Genomic DNA, 21205 nt, shown 5'->3' on the forward strand with positions numbered 1-21205 from the left:
GCACTCAACTTCTTTGGTCAACCATTGCGAGGCCTGTTCTAAGTGGAACCTTTCCTGTTAAATCGCTGTATGGTCCTGGCCACCATGCTGCAGCTCAGTTTCAGGGTCTTGGCAATCTTCTTATAGCCTAGGCCATCTTCATGTAGAGCAACAATTCTTTTTTTCAGATCCTCAGAGAGTTCTTTGCCATGAGGTGCCATGTTGAACTTCCAGTTACCAGTATGAGGAAGTGTGAGAGCGATAACACCAAATTTAACACACCTGCTCCCCATTCACACCTGAGACCTTGTAAGACTAACGAGTCACATGACACCGGGGAGGGAAAATGGCTAATTGGGCCCAATTTGGACATTTTCACTAAGGGGTGTATTCACTTTTGTTGCCAGCGGTTTAGACATTAATGGCTGTGTGTTGGATTATTTTGAGGGGACAGCAAATTTACACTGTTATACAAGCTGTACACTCACTACTTTACATTGTAGCAAAGTGTCATTTCCTCAATGTTGTCACATGAAAAGATATAATCAAATATTTACAAAAATGTGAGGAGTGTACTCACTTTTGTGAGATACTGTAAGTGTTCGGATGCTTTATTCAGTACTTCATAAAAGCCCAGACCTTTCCCGAACCACTGTAATGTTGTCTTGTTTGTGTGCTCCAAATCGTTATTGTGCTGAAGGATGAATATCCGCCCCCGTCCACTCTGGACTTTGCTCCATTTTCTATTATGCTCCATTCATCCTTTCCTCAATCCTGACCTGTCTCCCAATCCCTTCGGCTAAGAAGCTTACCCTTAGCATGACGCTTCCACCATCATGTTTCACCACAGTAATGTCATTAGCCAAGTAATGAGCATTACCTTTTTTTCGATTGGCATAGTGCTTAGTTAGATTTTGGTCATCACAGCAGCAAATCTTTTTCCACCAGCTCTCAAAGTGTTTCAGGCAGCATGTCATGTGACTTTTACTGAAGAGTGATTACCTTCTAGCCACTCTACCGCCCTACATCTGACTGATGGAGTGCTATAAGGAATGTTCTTCTGGCAGGTTGTCCTGGCTCTGCAGAGAAACGGTGTTAGAGTGATTGTTGTGTTCTTGGTCACCTCCCTGACTTCTGGCCTGTGTTACTTTAGTTTGTCCAGAAAGCCAGTTCTAGGAAGAGTCACAATGATGGAGCCCACTGTGCTTCTTTGAACTTTAGATGTAGTACTTATTTTCTTGAGATCCAACGTGGAGTACATGCTATTAAATGTTACTACAGTGCCTAAGCAGCAAATTTAAGAAACATTGCATTAACACACTGTATGCTGCTTGCTGTTACCTACCTGGCTACCTGCCAAACTTTTTCGAATTTACTCTATATAAACTAATTGGTTAAATTCTACTTTAAGAGTTTACCAATGCAATATTTTTATCTGTTGACCTTTTACCGAACTTTTCTACACCAAGACTATTTTGGACGTAATTAACGGAACTACTCATCGTTGAATACCCCCAGCTAAGTACCATTACTATTCCTTATCACTGTAATTGTTGTAGCTACAACTCAGAGGAGAACTATCGTCTTCTAGTAAAGATGGCAGAGTTAGAGGTTGACTTTAGACCCAAATGTCAGGCGAGAATTATGTTGGAAAACATAATTACCAGAATTCTTGTCTAACCTTGTAGTCATGGCAGATAGTTAATTTTTGGCGATTTTAATATTCATATGGAAAAGTCCAATGACCCTCTTCAAAAAGCCTTTGAAGCCATAATTGACTCAATGGGTTTTATCCAACATGTCTCAGGTACAACGCACTATCACAATCATATCTTAGATTTAGTCCTGTCAGGAGAAATAGATATTGTAGATCTAATAATTTCCCCCCAGAATCCTGGAATATCGGATCACTGTCTTTTTACATTTACCGTTAAAACAAGAAATCCACTTGCTCCACAATCAATGAGTTTCAAAAGCCGTACTATAAATTTTCAGACTACAAATCATTTTCTTGATATTCTTCCAAGCTCGCTCATCCACGACAGAGTAAATACATCTGCAAAGGATCAAATCGAGGAGCTAAACTCAACACTGCGAAATACTTTAGATACAGTTGCACCATTAAAAACAAAAGAAATAAGCATCAAGAAACTTGTTCCCTGGTACACAGACAATACTAGACCCCTCAAGTAAGCCTCCAGAAAAATTTAGCGAAAGTGGCGCTCCACCAAGTTGGAAGTATTCAGATTAGCCTGGATAGACAGTACACTACAATACCAAAAAGCACCCCAATTTGCTCGATCAGCTTATTTCTCCAACCTGATTGAGGTGAACAAAAAAAAATCTAAAATGTATCTTCTATACAGTTGCAAAATTAACAAAAAAGCAACGCTCAACAAGTGAAATGGGTCTTCACTTTAGCTGTAATGAATACATGAACTACTTTGATGAAAAGATCATCACCATTAGAAAACAAATAACTGACTCCTCCTTAAATAGTTATGGTCCTCAAAATCTCCTGAGAATGTGCTGAACCTCCCTGACCAGGTGTCAATAGGGTCACTTGAATTTTTTGATCCTGTATCGCTCGACACATTCACTAAAATTGTAATGAGTTCTAAACCCACAAATTGTCAGCTAGCCCTGATTCCAACAAAATGACTTAAGGAGCTATTTCCTGTGCTAGGTCGGCCAATGTTGAACATTATAAATTGCTAATTTTAGTGAGTGTACCAAACTCACTGAAAATAGTGAACATTTTGACTCTTCAAAAAAAATCTAGATCCTGACATATTAAACAATTATAGGCCAATATCAAACCTCCCGTTCCTCTCAAAAATCTAAAAAATTGTGTTTCCTAACAACCGAATGCCTTCCTGAAGACATAAAATTTAGGAAATGCTCCATTCCGGTTTCAGACCCCATCATAGTACTGAGACTGCACTTGTGAAGATAACAAATTACCTTCTAATGGCCTCAGACAAAAGTTCCACATCTGTCCTGTTGCTTCTAGATCTTAGTGCTGCTTTTGACACTATTGATCACACCATTCTCTTAGAGAGACTGGAAACCCATATTGGGCTATGTGGACATGCTCTAGCCTAGTTTAAATCTTATTTATCTGAAAGATATCAGTTTGTATGTGTGGATGGCATATCCTCTGACATATCAAAGGTATGTTTTGGTGTTCCTCAAGGATCGGTTCTGGGCCCATTATTGTTCTCACTATATATTCTGCCTCTGGGTGATGTAATCCGGAATCACAATGTCAATTTTCTGTTATGCTGATGACACACAGTTATATATTTGAATGAAGCGTGGAGAAGCCCCAAAACTAGTTACTTTGGAAGCATGCGTTTCAGATATTGGAAAGTGGATAACAGAGAACTTCTTAAACAGAGAACTTTTAAACTCAAGAAAAACAGAAATGCTTGTTTTAGGACCCAAGAAACAAAGAGCTTTGTTGGCAGATCTCTATGTGAACCTTGATGGCTGCATGGTCGTATCCCAAAAAATATGTAAGAAACCTCGGCTTTACCCTTGACCCTGACCTCTCCTTTGATGAACAAATAAAATATGTCTCAAGAGTTACTTATTTTCATCTTCAAATCATTGCAAAAATCTGAAACTTTCTATCAAAAACTGATGCAGAAAAACGAATCCATGCTTTTGTTACTTCTAGATTAGATTACTGCAATGCTCTTCTTTCCGGTTACCCTGATAAATCAATAAATAAACTTAAATTAGTGCTGCACACAGCTGCTAGAATCCTAACTAGAACAATTTTTTTTTTAACACATTACTCCAGTACTAGCCTCTTTACACTGGCTGCCTGTTAGGTTTAGGTCTGATTTTAAGGTTTTACTGTTAACCTATAAATCAATACATGGACTTGCTCCTACTTACCTTGCTGAAATGATCCAGGCATACATACCTACACGTAACCTTAGATCGCAAGATGCAGGCCTTTTAATTGTACCTAGAATTTCTAAACAAACAGCTGGAGGCAGGGCCTTCTCTCATAGAGCTACACTACTGTGGAATGATTTGCCAATTAAGGTTAGAAATGCAAACTCAGTGCAAACTTTCAAGTGTCTACTAAAGTCTCATGTCTACAGCATGGTCTATGATTAGGTGTAGCCTGGCCCAGGGGCGTGAAGGTGACCAGAAAGGCTTGATACTGTCCACCCTTGCTGTCTTGCAGGTGGGATCTCATCGCCACTGGGATGCCCTCCCTCCAAAGCAATTTGGGGGCAGGGTCACTGGCTTGTTGTTGTCTCTCTGTTGCGCACATTTGTGCAATTGGGCTGTACTCTGCTGGCAATACTCAGCCCTCATTCAGGGTGGTTGGAGTTGGTGGGTGTCCCTTTGGTTGTTGCTTGGCAATGTGGGTGGATTGATTTCCTGCCTGCTGGGCCCTGTCCGGGGCACCGGATCCCCTGTCTCAGCCCCAAGGTCTTACGCTACTATATAATTGTGCTTGGGGAGTAGGGTCAGTTCTCCTTCTCCACTATAGATCTAAGGAATGCATTTTGAAAATGTTTGCTGTCTCCTGCCATTTTAAACTTAGGAGAACATGAGGTCCTGGCCCACACCTGAGGAGTACCAAGCTTGAAAGACCTGTTGTTGTCCCTGTCCAAAGTCCTCCTGGTTGTGTTGCAGATCAAGACGATACCTGACGATTACCTGACACCTCCCCCTCTCCTGTGTTGTCCCCGTCCTTGTCCATCTGGTCATGCTTCCGACCTGGAAGTTTAAATAGACTCTGGACTCAGCCCAAATGCATTTATTAATTATTACAATTTGTACTCTTAATATGTTCAACCAGCACAGCCAGAAGAGGACTGGTCACCCCTCTGAGCCTGGGTCCTCTCCAGGTTCCTTCCTAAATTTCGGCCTTCTCTAGCCACAAACATTCAACACTACTGTTGTTTGCTCCTTCGGGGTTAAGGCTGGGTGTTTTGTAAAAGCACTTTGTGACAACTGCTGATGTTTAAAGGGCTTTATAAATAAATTAGATTGATTAAGTGATGCTTTTTTGGATGTGTAGATATTATCGTAACATGTATAATATATTACTTTGCAATTCTGTGTGTCTTGAGGAATGAGGAAATGTGTTTAAAGTCTCAACGTTGTCTCAGTCAAAATGCATGTACATTTTGATATCTAAAGATAAAGTGGCTTTGTTTGCATTTCATGCAATTTTAACTGAATACAAATATTAATGGGTTTTTCAACCTTTTTATTATTCAATGAGTCAAATATTTTAACTCTTCATTATACTGCTGGGGTGATATTGCTTGACATTCAGCTGGAATTAGCACCAGTTATGCATTTTCTCTGAATGTTTTCTCTTTCATGATCAAGAACGTTAAAAGCTTTGGGCAAGGCAAGCACACATAGCCCCTGTGTAATTTTCTAGATTTTCAAAGTTATGCTTTGGCAGGTTTTAATTACTGTATAACAGATCCAGAAAACATATCAAGTACACCTCAGTGAGACTTATTGGAATTATGAATGTTCCACAGACAATCAATACATTCTTGAAAATCTTGAATCATATACACTATCATATATATAAAGGATCATATATAAAGGATTATTAGGAACACCTGTTCAATTTCACATTAATGCTATTATCTAATCGACCAATCACGTGGCAGTAGCTTCAATGCATTTAAGGGTGTGGTCCTGGTCAAGACAATCTCCTGAACTCCAAATTGAATGTCAGAATGGGAAAGAAAGGTGATTTAAGCAATTTTGAGGGTTGCATGGTTGTTGGTGCCAGATGGGCCGGTCTGAGTATTTCACAATCTGCTCAGTTACTGGGATTTTCACGCACAACCATTTCTAGGGTTTACAAAGAATGGTATGAAAAGGGAAAAACATCCAGTATGCGGCAGTCCTGTGGGCGAAAATGCCTTGTTGATGCTAGAGGTCAGAGGAGAATGGGCCGACTGATTCAAGCTGATAGATGAGCAACTTTGACTGAAATAACCACTCGTTACAACCGAGGTATGCAGCAAAGCATTTGTGAAGCCACAACACGCACAACCTTGAGGCGGATGGGCTACAACAGCAGAAGACCCCACCGGGTACCACTCATCTCCACTACAAATAGGGAAAAGAGGCTACAATTTGCACGAGCTCACCAAAATTGGACAGTTGAAGACTGGAAGAATGTTGCCTGGTCTGATGAGTCTCGATTTCTGTTGAGACATTCAGATGGTAGAGTCAGAATTTGGCGTAAACAGAATGAGAACATGGATCCATCATGCCTTGTTACCACTGTGCAGGCTGGTGGTGGTGGTGTAATGGTGTGGGGGATGTTTTCTTGGCACACTTTAGGCTCCTTAGTGCCAATTGTGCATCGTTTAAATGCCACGGCCTACCTGAGCATTGTTTCTGACCATGTCCATCCCTTTATGACTACCATGTACCCATCCTCTGATGGCTACTTCCAGTAGGATAATGCACCATGTCACAAATCTCGAATCATTTCAAATTGGTTTCTTGAACATGACAATGAGTTCACTGTACTGAAATGGCCCCCACAGTCACCAGATCTCAACCCAATAGAGCATCTTTTGGATGTGGTGGAACGGGAGCTTCGTGCCCTGGATGTGCATCCCACAAATCTCCATCAACTGCAAGATGCTATCCTATCAATATGGGCCAACATTTCTAAAGAATGCTTTCAGCACCTTGTTGAATCAATGCCACGTAGAATTAAGGCAGTTCTGAAGGCGAAAGGGGGTCAAACACAGTATTAGTATGGTGTTCCTAATAATCCTTTAGGTGAGTGTACAGTATGTATATGTTGTAAATGGGTATATTGGAGGAGGGCGAGGTGTGGAGGAGGTGTAGAGGAGGTCTATTGGGCGAGGTGTGGAGGAGGTCTGAAGTGGGATGTAAGGTAGGTATGTGGTAGTAGAACAGGAGAGCTCCTGCTATTACAACATTTCCAGAACACCCCCACGAGACACACACACACATCGCCACTTTATTTGCTGTATATGTTCTTTTAAGTTTATTACTGTATCTCTAATTGTCTTTCCCTCTGCTGTCTTTCAAGTTATTTTTTAGTGGGTAAGTAGAGAGATTTTCGGTCTTTATCCCTCCCAAATCAAAAAGCGTCCCCCCGTGGAGGTTCTTCTAGAACTCTAGAACCCCCCCCCAAACCAATCCTCTCTTATTCCTCCTTCATATCTTTACACCTCCTCCTCTCCTTCCCTCCCTCATTAGTTCCTTATCTCATTTCCCCCTCTCCATCTCGTTGCGATTCTTCAGCAAACTGGGCCTCTGATCCCAGTTTCCATCCAAGACCCCCAACTTTTCTCTTCATTGTCTTCTTCTCAGACTGTGTCTGTGTATTCGAGTTTAAGTCTGAAGTCTAACTCTATCGTTCCTTCAACCCTAACCCTCTCTCTCCGTAGCTCTCAGCCTCCTCCCAGACGAATCGTAGCTTATCTGCCTTTTCTCTAACCACCACCCTCCCCTGCCCCCCCGCCCCCCCCTGGTCCCTCGCATTAGACCGTCTTTTTCTTCTTCTTCATGAAAAAGATTTGTTCTCGCGCGCCTATGTATTTTTGTCTTTCAAGGCAAACGCGTCTCGTCTGAATGAGATTTGGCGCATGCTGCAATCGGGCCGATGAGAAAACCAGAGGGTGGCCCGCTTTAAAGGGCGACGTCTCGGAATAAATAATAATGGGTAATTTGCTGAAGACCTGTGCTCTCGCCGAGTTTTTCTTCCCAAGTCACTCCTTCGCCAAGAACAGAGGCAGTCTCGAAGATAAAGACTCATTATATGAGTGTAAGAGAAGTTTTCTCCCTAGTCTATATCCCTCCCCAACCTTCTCTCTGTGTTCTCTCATAGTCTCTCTGCTGCACTCAGGCCTTTCTTCTCTGAGGCTAAATGATACTGTATTCGACATACTGTATATTCATTTAGGTGACTTGTGTGTAGGATAGGGTACAGTGAAAATGTTTTTTGTGGTGGTATGAATATGCTATTCAATTTAAAGCAAAGGTGTTGGGATTTTTCTGTATAATGTGTTGTTTTAAAAGAATAATAAACTAATATTGGCTAGTTTCCAGTGTAAACCTTCATGAAGTGACACCTGATTTCAATAAGGCGAAACAGATTGATACATTTTGATAAAAGAATGTATTTGCAAACAGTTCAAATGTATTTATTCAACCTTTCTCATTCTATGATTAATGTAGTGAGTGAGTGATGAATTATAATGAATGATTAGCTACAACCTGCTTTCATCCTGCATCTCTCTGATGCTGTAGTTCACTTGCTTCCTCTGTCTCTGGTCTCTCTCTCCCCCTTCTTATTTCAATGTTTCTTTATTCCTGTCAATCTCTCTCTCTCTGTAGAAGTCACAAACGACCATCATCCCAGATTACTATTCTGTAGTGTGAATGACTGGTCAACTGTGAACATCTGGAATGAATCATTCAAGACTGTATCAATGCCACCCTCTCAACACTCAACAACAAAGCACTGCACTCACCATACTGCTCAGATACACTTCACAGTCTCTCCAATTTGTGTGCACGCAACTCAGGACCACCCACTGGGAAGCCAGTTCCACCCAATCAAATTGAGCAAAACACATTTTTTATTTATTGAGTCTTCTTGTCAATTTTTCAAATCGTACATTATTTGTCTCTTCCCCTAAATATAATAGCATGACATTCAGATATACTGAAATTAGAAATCACCTTTAATCGTCTTTATAAATTTAACTTTTTGACTTCATAACCAAATATATAGAATGATTTCCAATTCCTCACCCACCAACAAAATTCTCACCCTGGTCTGTTTCTCTGTAGCCACGCCCCGAAAATAGCCTTCGTGCCTGGAATTTACACATAATTCAATTGGGTTGCATTTGGCTGTTAGGAATCACATTTACTTATCTAATGCTTTTTTCACTGGGTGCTTTGCATTGCCATTTACCTCTTTCACTTACCCACATGCTGTTAATCAATGATGGGAAGTCGGTTGAGCAAATTATAGGGGTTGCTTTGATGGTTTTACAACTACAGTAAATGAGGCGAGAGGAAAAGAAAAAGGAAAAAAGTGTTTTCCCACACCAGCTATAACCCATTTCACACCTGCATCTAACAGGAGGCTTTTTTAGATGCTGGTTAGATTAGATTAGTTGAATCTTATCTAACAAAGCCTCCTTTGTCCTGTCCTGATGTTATCCAGCTTATGACTGTGCCCACATTTTTCGAGAGGTATAAATTACACTGCATACATTTTTGTTGTTGTTGATGTTCATGGGTACTAAGTATTATTTCCTAATTGCTTATGCCTCAAAAGTATAGAAATGGCTATTATTCCCCACAAATAAAATACTATTATTCCTTTGCTTTGTGACCTGGACAGTGATATTTTGAAATGAATCCTATTTTCCAGAACATTCCAGATATATGCAGTGTTGAGTAAACTTGGAGTAACTTCTAGATCCTTCTAGAACTTTCCAGTGATATAAATAGTAGTATAAATACTGGATTACAACAGCATCAACACTATGCTGGATGCCTTGAAGTATGACGAGTGTGGCTGGGAGGTCATAGGATACTTCAAAATGGTGGAATTCCTGATGAGTCTCCAAGGCACTTTTACCAAGTTTGCCTGCTATCTTTGCCTTTGGGACAGCAGGGTGGTGTCCACAGGCGGGACTGGCTACAGGTGGGACTGGCCACAGCAGACTGAGTTCTCTGTGGGGAGGAACAACATCAAGTAGGAGCCACTGGTGCTGATGAAGTTGCTGATGCTACCACTGCAAATTCAATTGGGCCTTATGAGACCATTTGTCAGGGCTCTAGATAAGGATTCGGCAGCCTTCAAGTACTTTCAAGACTTTTCAAAGACTTCCCCAAGCTGTCTGAGGCAAAGGTCAAACCCGGTGTCTTCGTCCACTGATAAAGAAGATCTTGGAGTGCAATGAATTCCCCAAGAAGCTCACTAGTAAAGAGAAAGTGGCTTGGAACAGCTTTGTCGCAGTGCTTCGGGGCATCCTGGGCAATCACGAAAACTATGTGTAGCTGGATGAGACTCTGGTGATGAACTACCGCACAATGGGCTGTAGGATGTCCCTCAAAGTCCATATCCTTGATGCTCATCTTGATAAATTCAAGAAGAACATGGGAGTGTACTTTGAGGAACAAGGTGAGTGCTTTCACCAGGATATACTGGACTTTGAACACCGCTACCAAGGACAGTATAACGAGAACATGATGGGAGACTACATTTGGGGGATGAGTCGTTAAAATGATTTACAGTATAATCGAAAATCTAAAAAAACTACTCACTTCTTTTGTAGTCATTTTTGCATTACTTTAGTATAAATACATATTAATTTGGATTCTTTTGTTGTTTTCTTCTTTATGTGAATGAAAAGACACACATTTGCCCATTTTCTCATTGGAAATAGGTACATTTCAAAGTATCACTGTCCTGGTCACTAAAGCAAAGTTTGTGGGAATGATTGATATTTTCTATACTTTTTAGGCATAAGCAATTACAAAATAACACTTACTAACCAGGAAAAAAATGGTGTTACATAGTGTTATTAAAAGACACACTAAGATCTTATAACTGTGAAGATCAGGTCAAGATCAGAACAAAAACAGGATGAAGGACACATGTTAAAAACAAGTATAAACCGGGCTTCTGAGATCCTTCATGATGAAATCTTTCTCTCCCTTTACACTCTTTCAGCTTTTTCTCACCTCAGAGTCTGAGCACACTAATTACCGTTTTTCTCTTCAAACAGAAATGAGATCATTCAGCACTCAAAGACCCAAGACAAAACCCACTCTGGGAACATGTGGTCAGAGAGACTTTGGCCCAGACTTACAGGAACACCGCTCCTCATTTTGAATCCTTTAGTTTCACGGCATATGGTCAGTTTAGAATTGTCTTTAGTTGTTTTTAGAATTCTGTGGTGACCAAAGTATGTTCATTAGGTATAGATTCATTGTCTAGTCTCAGCCACTGAGCCAAACCAGAAAGGGGAGACTAATTAAGCATAGGAATAGAATTGCAGAACAAAGACTTGAATGGGAATATCTCTTCGAGTAATTCAATTTTTCTGTGTAATTAGGTATCCACTGCCAGCTGGGGTTGGTGAACCCTCCCTCTCTTTCAATGACTGGTGTAATATTTACCTCACACCGTGGTGCTTATCTCAGAGCTTATCTAGGATCAGTTATTGTCTTCTAGATTCTAATGAATGTCATTTAATGGATGAGGCAGACCTGATCGTAGATCAGTGCTTGTACTCTGAGGCAATTTATGAATGCAGACCATGGTGTTGGGAGCCTTTGTGTTTCTCCATTCGTCAGTGCGCTCAAAAAGTGTGCGAGGACCCACTTGTCGCCATGGAGATGGGTCCCAATGGGGCTGATGCCGTTGTGATTACATTAAGTTAGTTTGTTGTTTGAGCGTCAAGCCAAAGCACTTGTTTGGTCCTCCATCTTTGAGGCCGTTCCAATGACGCTAATTAGCTGGGAGGAAACCATATGTGAAGAGTTGGTGGAAGAGTTCTTCTTCTAGCCTGGTACCCATCACTGTTTGTGCTGTTTATGTGATCTGTATGATAATTTTCACGTTAGGTAAGAAGATACAAACCGATCGAGCTACCATTTTAGCTTTCACTAACAGATTATTTGGAACAGTTAATGAATATGGCTTTAGTTTGTCTTTTTAAAAGTTGAGAGCAGGAGAATAGTATGCGTGTGTGTGAGTGTAATGCATGCAGCCAGCCATGTGATGTAAAGCTGTGTGTATGTGTGTTTGTATGTGTTTTTAAGTGTGTGTATGCAGATTGGGAGTCAAACTAATTACCTGCCATGTGACTCAGGAGAGGAAAAGCAATTGCTGGCAGGAAAAGCGTTTTCACATGCTCTGATTTTGTCAGTGGAGACCACGACAAGCCAGCGGACAATTACACTGACCTCAATCACACAGACAGACCCTGTGGTCTCTATGTACTGTACCTTAGACACTAAGGCAGACACAAACACGCCCACACACACACACACACACACTCTATCTCTCCCTCTTCTTTTGTTGTGACTGAAGCCCTGGGCCTGTGAGACAACCAGGGTGACGCACTGTGAGTTGAAAAGGGGGAGAGAGGATGTGGGAGAGGAAAAAACACAGGTCTCACATGATTTAAGACCTGTAGAACAACAGGTTACAACCTTGACTTACAGCATAATAGAATGCATCACCAAAAATCAGTAACTGACTTACAGTTGTTTTATATTGGAAGTCACCTTCCACTGAAATGCATTGCGTGCGGTTAAAGCCAAGCGATGGTCTTTGCAAGGGAAGGCTTAAAAATGCATTTGTTAATTTCTAAGGAAAACGATGTGCTTGTGTAACACAGGGTGTGTCTGTGTATAATATTCTATAAATCCAAGTTCATGCGTGTGTTGGATCACATTTCTAACCCGGTACTTAGGTGGTTGTGGAATCAATTCAAACTCAGGATCATGCTGTCGTTGTTTATTTTTTTTACCTCGTCAGCGGTAGCTAAGAGGATTCCGAAAAATACACGGATATCCTCCCTCCTCCACATTGATTACTACCGTGTTGATGTCAGCATCTCGGACCTAATCCTTCTCTTAACACAGTAATGCAGTAATGATCCTTATCCTCTCCTTGAGCTTTCTGGAGGAAGTGGTCGGAACTGTACGGAATTGTACAAACCACATTCCAGCTAAGCAGCCAGATTAACGACCGGTGACTTCCAAAATCTGGACCAAATATCCCTTCAAAGGCCTGACATGGAATTTAAGAAAAGGAAAGGCCGCCCTGCTACTTGTTTAATAAAACAGGTGCATGTTGCCCGTCACATGGCAAGCCTGTAAGTTTGACTTTGAATAATTAAGCGAAATGCCACCGGTGTATACAGAAATTGCTGATATCACTATCCATGTGTTTACACAGAGTTGCTGACAGATACACAGACCAAGTGGCCTGTCATTCCCCGAGGAAGGTTCTGGATTCATTAACTAACCAATGGGCCAATATGATATTGCACCTAATGATCCGCAGTCCAATCAGCCAGCCAGACTAGCCGACAGGGATAAACATGGCTGCCATTTCATCTGAGGCTGAGGCTTGGCCGGATAATGGTAACAGACAGCTGGTCACAAGACTAGCTAGCATCCATCCCAGACAGACTCCCTGATGAAGGAAAGAGAGAGAGAGACAGGGATGAGAAAGAAAGATGAGAGCGATAGAGAGACAGATCAGAGAGAGCGAAAGAAGAGAGGTATAATGTAGAGATGAGTGAAACAGATGACAGAGAGAAAGGGAGAGAAGGTATGCGTGCCAAGGTGTGTTTGTATTTGTGGTGAAATGTTGTCAGTCAGTCGAGACAGCAACTCTCCTGTTCAGCTGTAATGATAATGAGAGGATGGTGTTAAGATCACGCCCCATTAACAAATGTGGCTCCTCTAGGGTGTGTGTGTGTGTGTGTGTGTGTGTGCATGCCCAGTTTCACTCTGCTGTCAAGCAATGGGTAGCCGTGATGTGCCTCTTGTCCAATCAACTCGGCCTTTCCCAGTTTGGTTATAAAAAATGGTACAGAGGAGGGATGTAGGATCCCTTAGAAAACATTCTGTATTAAGCACCTTCGGGTGAAGGGGTGAAGTCACCTCTGTGGGTGTGTGGATGTACGTCTGTGACTTCGTCTCGTGTATACAGACACTCCCCCAAGGGCCAAATGTCCTTTTCCACTTCCTCTGTCGCCATGGCGAACAAATCAGCTTTATTCCTTAAGGGATCCCCGCAGTGTGAGCGTGCGTGTGAGCGTGCCCACAAGGTGTGTTTCTTCCGGATCAGAGCATTGTCAGGTAGGGCCATTCTCTCACCAGCAATGGTTGGTTCCCAGGGGGTTAGAGAAGAGTGTTGTTTGTTTCAGGCTGGCATGTGTCAGATCGTGTTGTAACTCAAATGTTACCTTTGTAACCCCGGTTCTCATGTTATATGCTTGGGATAAGATGTACAGTGTCAAAAATTGAATTCAGGAAAGAACCTCTAAGAACCATTTACACACATCTCACAGAGACCCGTGTTCATTCTTCGATCTTACATTGTACAGCACTCAAATATTTGGTTGGTAGTTTCTCTTGTTTTACCAGGTATAGTTGACTTCTAACACACTGTCTTTTACGGCAATGACCTGAAAGCAATTTGGGTTAACTGCCTTCCTCAGGAAAAGATCAACACATTGTTTTTGTTCCCTAAAGGAGAGAATCTAGCTCTGCGTTCACAGAAAAAGAAACAGTTGATTCCTATTCCCACCATTTTTTAACATCTCACCTGAGTTTGCGATTATGTATGCTACCGATTGAATTTGAAGTGAGCTACCCGAGAAGAAAGCAACATTTTTGGGAAATCATTAAAAAAAAAACATGACGAAGGAAACCAAAATGATGCTGGGTGAGCGCACGCCCAGAGCCCATGGCTACAGCGTGGTACCGGAGTGAAATTGGAGTGAAGTTGGTGTGAAATTGGAGCAGGGCAGATGGCTGCCACTCCAAAATATTTTATACCCTGTCTGAGTTCTAGCCGAATTAGCCAGTACGCTCACATGCTGTGGTTCCCAGCATGTAAACCCAAAGGAGTTTCAAAACTGAGTCAATGAAGGCACAGTGACATAGAGCCCGATAGAACAGTAACCAGGTATATGGGGATGCCCAACATGTTTAAACATGCTGCTTTACAAAACCGCTGCAAGGAGAAACCCTTGAACAGTACCCAAGATGCACTATGGAATAAGCCCCAAAGCCCTAAGATCTCCAGAGACTTAGCCATTGCTATTATAGGCCAATACATAAGCTATGCACACTGCTTCAAGTTTGAACTTGTTACAAATGAAATACACATTAGGGCAGACGTTGTTAGAACTGTAGCGTCGCATGTCGTGTGCCTAGAGTGTAAGTGTGAGGGACACTGTGTCCCCCAAGAGAGTGTGTGTGATTGATTGGGCGAGTGTGCATAAGTGATCTCGGATGTGAGTGTGCAAAAGGTCGTTAAGGTATAGATAATGGAGTCACTGAAAGGGACCGTTTGCTTATTTGTATATTTAGCCTTATTATCACTTTTTTCATGCTTGTAATTGACCCCAGAAACAATCTTTTTTTATATTTAGTTTATTTATGAAGATAATTAGCTGTCACATTTTGCCTATGATCCCCATCCATTACGAAAACATGTCTAAAGCCTGTAACGGAAAGCTCCATAACACTATGAAACAACTCATTATACATCGGGATCCCATTACGAATTATAAGCAGTTAATTTAACGTTCTGATGTTCTGGGAGTAGGGGCTTTGTTTTGGTCGTTTGTTCATGAGGCTCCTGAACCATCAGTCTGCTAGATGGTGGTAGAGTGAACAGCCTGTGGCTCGGGTGGCTGTGGTCCATGACCATATTTGCGGCCTTCCTGTTGCACCGTGTGGAGTAAATGTCCTGGTAGGCAGACAGCGCACCCCGGGGGTGCATTGGGCTCACCTCACCACCCTCCGTAGAGCATTACGACCTTGGCCAGTGCAGCTGCTGTTCCAGGCGATGACGCAACCTAAGGTCTTGCTCTCGACGGTGTATCTGTAGAAATGAGTGAGACCTAACCTCCGGGATGTTCTGCCTCCTTTGCCTCTGTCTCAGAGCACTTCTTGTAAAGTCATCGAGCAACCTCGTCGCAAGTGCTCTAACTTCCACCCTAATCCACCATCGCTGATGATCAGGCCAGCTGCTGTTGTGTCTTAGTCATGGGTGACATGGGAGTCAGAGTTGGGGAGTAATGGATTACAAGGATTATAAAAAAAGTAATTTGTTATCAACTAAAATATTGTAATCAGATTACAGATACTTTTGAAACATGATTATTTTGGATTACTTCAATTTAAAAATAATAATTATGACACATTGCATGCTTGATTTTTTTATTTAATGTTTTAAAAACATTGTTATTTGCAGTGGAGTATTTATATGTAAAAAATCGGTGGGGCACAAACCATTTCAAAATATAGGATACATACCAGTAAAGCTACAAAACTCCCACTTGCTACTGATGTGTTTATTTAACATCAACTAACAGCGATGACTTTGGGAAAAGAAGTCATGTAGCTGCTGAATCAGCTGGCTTTCCATGGACAACATGGCCAATGCGTTGAGTCACGGCTGTCCCATGGTATTGCAAGTGAATGTTTTTACCCTCTTCAAGGTGGGAAAGTTCCTCTCTGACTCGGATGTTGTCATAGGTGTTGTTATGATAATTTTCAGCAGAGTGACGTTCTCAGCAAAAGCCTCCCCTAGGTTGTTCTCATGGATGCATGTTAACAGAGACGTCTTACCAGTGTGAAGCTCAGTGTGGTGGTACAGAGTGGTCAGATCAGACGTCAACTTTTCCTCGTTTCCTAGAGGCCATAGTTCCAGCACACAGTCAAGCTCAGAAGAAAGGAATGACAGGACAAATTGTGGGAAGAGGGAGCTGTCAACCAGCTTGGCAGCGATCAGGTGGTCACTTTGTGAAAACCTCTGCTCCACCTGGGAGATGATTGTGTCGCATGCCTCCTTCATCACCGGCACTGTGTTAGTTACACGTCGGCCTGGCTCGTCTGTTCCATCGTGAACGGTGGCAGCCCATTCATCAGTTTGCTTCCGCATATTCTGGACATTCTCCTTGAAACGGGTGAGCGCACTGCTAATCCCAGATGCATCGATGCTCTGATGCATCTGAAACATCAACTTCTGTAATAAGGAAGATAAAAAGAATCCAGAAATGCTGTATGCCTCACTTATGGTGGCCTCATCCCATCCTGGTTGTGTGCGTATGTCCTACGCAGGATCAGCGCAGCGTGGTTTTCCCAAACTGCATTGACAGTTCTACTTTTTAAGTTCTGTCGTACAGTGGCCTTGGAATGCGTCTCTGTGTTGCCTCAGCAAGTGCTGCAACACGTTTGGAGCACCAGAGAAAAAGGTGGCAAAAGCAGTTAAATTTGCAAAAAACACCTTCAGGGTGCTCATCCATGCTGAACAAAGTTGCTACATGGAGAGATGCCGAGTACAGTTTCATCTTTGACTTCCACAAACTCCAAAAACATCTCTGTCACTGTATTGTCAGGCAACATGTATCGCAACACAACCACAATTTGGAGACATCAGTTGTCTCATCTGCCTGTATGGCAACAAATGATGTCTCGTCCACTTGCTTGGCTATCTCCACCCTGTACACTTCATACATACAGTCTAACAGTTTGTTTTGTACAGTGCTGGATGTCCCTTTTAAGATGGGCTGAGCATCATAGTGCATCTGAAGTCTCGAATCGCCCTCACACACTCGAAAATGCATCTGAATATTCCAGGATTCAGGCAGTCCACCGACAGTTTAATACATGTTAATACATGTTATGATCCGACTGAGAACGTACCTGTTTTTCTCCACCTGTTCGTTATGCTGCTCAATGAAGCACCTGTATGCACTTGGGATGCAACATTTACCCTTCCAAGTAAGCCCAATTTCACAGCATTATCCAGATGACTCCCACTGCTCTCATGTTTTGCAATCGTCTCATAAAGATGTTTCAAATCTTTGTAACCCGTCCTCGACCAAGTACCATCTCCACCAAATAGCAGACATGTAGAACAAAAGAGTGCCTACTTTTGTATGCTAACCGTTAGCCACTTTTTCTTCAAAAATCACGGCGACTAATGTTTGGGCGCCAGACAGACAGACAGCCAATCAGATCTGAAATACAAAATGACGCTGTAGTGGGGCTACCGGCTGTCTACATTGATCATACTACATTCTGAGCATGCGTATTAATATTTTCACACATACAATGTACATTGCATTGTGGGAGAGGGGCTAGCCCCACATTCACGCTTATGGCCTATGGCCTACTACTGCGAACTCAAATCAGTAGAATGCAGTCTGAAGCAGCAAGGCAGGGACCAATGAACATGAAATAAAATTCAAACACAAATGATTATCATTGGATGCTGACGTCATTGACTTTAAGCTAAGAGTGGTGTATGATCACAGTTTATTTCTTTCATTTGCGTTTTGAAAATCCATCGCTGGTGGCCTTAATTAATCACAAGTTACGTTCGATCGGGGGAAACTTATTTTGTGATTGTAAATGTGCATTAGTGTACCTGGGGTTTTTGCAACGTTCTGAATATTATTTTGGTGGAACAAAACATCAGATTTAGTGTATGTGCGAAAAAATACAGATATGTTGATTTTTATATACCACAATGTCAATACCCTTTATGAGAAATTGACATTTATTTTTTAACAATATTTTGAAGCAATTTAAAACACGAATAAAACAAATAACAGAAAAGGCTAACACATCCTTCGATTTTGGGTTACATTTAGATAAACAGACAGATTCTGGAAGATCGAGGGGTTATTGGATTAATTGGAATGACTGAATATCCTGTAGGGGCTAATGTAGAGATGTGAGCCCAATCATATTGAAGTAGAAAGCAATGGTTTAGAAACCCTCTCCAATGAAACATTGCTCATGGACATATCCTAAAATTATTTTGGGTTTCCTATGCATTAGAATAAGTTAACTAAGGAAACATGAGACAAAATGGGGTTCAGAGTGTCTGCATCCGTGTGTGTGTGTTTGTTTGTGAACCTACACCCAAACCAAACCACAAAGGGCCTTTAACGTCTCTGGCCTTTGTTTAAGCCTCCCAGTGCTCCTCTAAAATGCCTCTACGGCAACAGACAGTGAATAATTCAGCCATGTTTAAAATGAGCCATGATCCTCCATGAACATGACCTGGCTTTCACTGGCCTCCTTCCCACGAGAACTACCTCAAAATACCTCTCAACCCCTCCCCCTCTCTCCCCCCACCTTTCCTCCTTGTGTCCTCTGTGCTTTCTTCCTTCACCTCCCTTCACCTCCCTTCACCTCCTTTCACCTCCCTTCACCTCTCATCCCTGCTGGGAAAGTGGTACAGAACAGGAGAGAGAGGGAAAAAGACTGAGTCAAGTCTGGGACAGAGTGAACAACTTTGACTCACCAACAGACGACTGGAAATAGATGAACTTAAAATAGATAGGTTCTGAGCCGTCCCCAGAGTGAGTTCACCTAATGCGAATCCTGCAATCCGTCCCGACTATCTCTCTCTCACTGTCTTTCACTACCTCTCTCTCTTTCACTATCTCTCTCTCTCTCTCACTGTCTTTCACTACCTCTCTGTCTCTCTTTTTCACTACCTCTCTCTCGTTCTCTCTCTCTTTCACTACCTCTCTAACTCACTCTCTTTCACTACCTCTCTCTCTCTCTCTCTCTCTCTCTAACTGCCTACTGTCAGTTGAAAACTGCCTCTCTTTCTGTATCGCCGGGAAGCACAGGCCTAGCGTGTCTGCAGGTGTTCTGTCGAAACATACGTCAGCAGCATAAGGGAGAAACCATGTGATGTGTCAGAAGAGTCATAGAGCGGTGACAGTTAGTGGTGGTGACGGTTGAGGACAGATACAGGAGCACGAACGATGGTACATTTCAGACCTCTTCACACATTCACACCATGTCCGAGTTTGCCGACACAGAGTTTGCATCGCCACGTCTGTAGGTTCGATCCATAATAGATCACCGGTAGCAAAAAGTACAAATGATGTCTACACTAATAGCAGCGTCTGATAATGGAGTCTGCTGAGCTAAACGCCTGAAATGTTAATGAACTCTACTGGTCATCTCTACCTCTCCAATCTCACTTTCCGTTTAAAAGTGAAAGCCACTCGCACTGCAGTCGATCATGAATCTGTTACACCTGGTTCCTCTTTCAGCATGACCTTCCTACTCCTATATAAACTGCTTGCCTACCGCCCTGTTCGCTCTGACTGGTTCCCTATAAAGAGGAATTTCAATGCACTCACTGAGTATAGGCAAGATGGATCTGGTTTTCCCACGCCATCTGACCTATCCTCCCCATCCACACTAAAGTGCTGAAGGGTAAGATTATGTAGTCCATAAAAACCCACTTAGGCCCCACAGCTTCCTGATATAGAAGTTAAGTATGGCAGTAAAACCAAGCTGCAATCACGCACTCAACCACACATTTGTTTTGAGTGCACATGATTGTCTGGAGCATTATGTGTGCACATGTGTGCCGGGATCTATATGCAGCGCTAAACAATATTCTGACATTTTTATATATGCTATTTTGTAATTATGTTAGCACTGCTGAAAACTTTTGTGCTGATTGAAAAGCAATAAAACTGGCCTTTAGACTAGTTCAGTATCTTCAGCATCGGCATTTGTGGGTTCGATTACAGGCTCTAAATAACCAGAAACAAAGAACTTTCTTCTGAAACTCGTTGGTCTATTCTTGTTCTGAGAAATAAAGCCTATTGCAGGAAAGAAATTGCCTAGAAACTCAAGATCTCGTACAACAATGTGTACTACTACCTTCACAGAATGGTGCAAACACAATGTGCCATTGGATCACAGCATGGGTGCTGATAATGTGCCTCTGTAGGCCTATGTAGATGTTCCATTGAAAATCAGCTGTTTCCAGCTACAATAGTCATTTACAACATTAACAATGTCTAAACTGTATTTCTGATCAATTTGATGTTATTTGTGTATGTGTATGTATTATAAATGCAGTACTAGTCAAACATTTTGAAACATACATTCATGGGTATGTCTTCAGTTTGAATATGTCTATGTTGTAGAATAATTGTGAAGATTTGAAATAAGACATAAATCATGTAGTAACCAAAGAAGTGTTAAACAAATCAAAATACATAAATATTTTTGATTTCTTGAAGTAGTAACCCTTGGCCTTGATGAATGCTATGCACACTCTAGGCATTCTCTCAACTAGCATCATGAGTCAGTCACCTGCAATGCTTTTCCAACAGTCTTAAAGGAGTTATGCTGTGAAATTGTTGGCTGCTTTTCTCTCACTCTGAGGTTCAACTCACTCCAAACCATCTTAACCTGTTTGAGGTAACTATGGAGGCCATCTGATGCAGATCAATGTCAATGTCATTCCTGGTGGAATAGCACTTAAACAGCCTGGGGGTGTGTTTTGGGTCATTGTCCTGCTGAAAAAGAAATGACAGTCTAACTGAGAACAATGATCTTCTCTCTGCTTATCATCACAACTTAGGATGCTTATCATCAAGTAAATCATTTCAAACACTCAAATAGA

This window comes from Esox lucius, chromosome 13 (assembly GCF_011004845.1).
Source record: "Esox lucius isolate fEsoLuc1 chromosome 13, fEsoLuc1.pri, whole genome shotgun sequence".
NCBI classification, from domain to species: domain Eukaryota; kingdom Metazoa; phylum Chordata; class Actinopteri; order Esociformes; family Esocidae; genus Esox; species Esox lucius.